The sequence below is a fragment of the Mandrillus leucophaeus genome, unplaced genomic scaffold (genome assembly GCF_000951045.1).
Source record: "Mandrillus leucophaeus isolate KB7577 unplaced genomic scaffold, Mleu.le_1.0 Scaffold744, whole genome shotgun sequence".
Lineage (NCBI taxonomy): Eukaryota > Metazoa > Chordata > Mammalia > Primates > Cercopithecidae > Mandrillus > Mandrillus leucophaeus.
The window spans coordinates 339,348-341,009 of NW_012108075.1; positions in this window are offsets into that span (position 1 = coordinate 339,348).

The window sequence follows — 1,662 nt, forward strand, 5'->3', positions numbered from 1 at the left end:
TCTCTACTAAAAACACAAAAATTAGCCAGGCGAGGTGGCATGCGCCTGTAATTCCAGGTACTTGGGAGGCTGAGGCAGGAGAATAGCTTGAACCCGGGAGGAGGCTGTTGCAGTGATCTGAGACAGCACCACTCACTGCACACCAGCCTGGGTGACAGAGTAAGACTCCTTCTCAAAAACTAAAAAATGAAATAACGTAAAATGTAAAGGGTTATTTACTCCTAATCTAAATGTACTAGAATGCTATGCTGCTTGAATTCCTTTACATAGTGTGTTTGACCCTCCCCTCCCTAATTCCTGCCTTTAAACATTTCTTTATTGAAATGCAATAATTGTACATATATATGGGGTACTGGGTGATATATTGATGTATGTATACAATGTGTAATAATCAACTTAGTGTAATTAACATATTCGTCACTGCAAAACGTATAACATTCCTTTGTATTGGGGACATTCAAAATCCTCTCTTCTACCTATTTGAAAATATATATCATGATTGTTAACAATAGTCATTCTACAATGCTATAGAGTGCTAGAAATTATTCCTGTTATTTAGCTGCAGCTCCATTAACCTTTCTCTCCTCCCTTTACCCTTTCCAGCCTCTAGTAACCACAATTCTCCTCTCTTCTTCTACTATGAGCTCAGCTATTTTAGCTCTCACGTGAGTGAGAAATTGAGGTATTTATCATTTTGTGCCCGACTTATTTCACTTAATAATGTCTTCCAGAATTATCCATGTTGCCATTAATGATAGGTTTTCATTCTTTTTAAATAGATAAATAGTATTTCATTGAATATTGATGGACACTTAGGTTGATTCCAGATCTTAGCTATTGTGAATAGTGCTACAATAAACATGGGAGTACAGATAATCTCTTTGATACACTGATTTATTTTCCTTTGGATAAATATCCAGTAGTGAGATTGCTGGATCATATGGTATTTCTACTTTTAGGTATAGACGAACTTCCATATTGTTTTTTATAATGGCTCCACTAGTTTACATTCCCACCAACCATGTATGACTTCCCTTTTCTCTACGTCCTCACCAGCATTTATTTTTTGCCTTTTTGATAATTGCCATTCCAAGTGGGATGAGATGATCTCTCCATATGCTTTTTAATTTGCATTTCCCTGATAATTAGTGATGTTCAGCATTTCTTAAATATACTTGTTGCCCATTTGTATTTCTGCCTTTGGGAAATATCTATTTAGTTCATTTGCCCATTTTAAAAATCAGATTATTTGTTTTACTGCTTTTGAGTTGTTTGAGCTCCTTGTATACTCTGGATATTCATCCCCTTTCAAATTAATAGTTTGCAAATATTTTCTTTCATTCTACAGATTGTCTGTTTATATCTGTTGATTTCTTATTTCTTGTGCCAAAACTTTTTGGTTTGATGTAAATCCAATGTATTTTTGTTTTTATTGCCTATATTTTGGGAATCTTATCCATTAAACACTTCCCAATGTCTTCAAGTATTTCTCCTGTGTTTTCTTTAAGTAGTTTTATTGTTTTGGGCCTTACATTTAAGATTTAATCCATTTGAGTTGATTTGTGTGCATGGTGAGATGCAAGGGTCTTGTTTCTTTCTTCCGCATATAGATATTCAGTTTTCTCATCTCCATTTATTGAAGTAATGATTCTTTCTCTAATG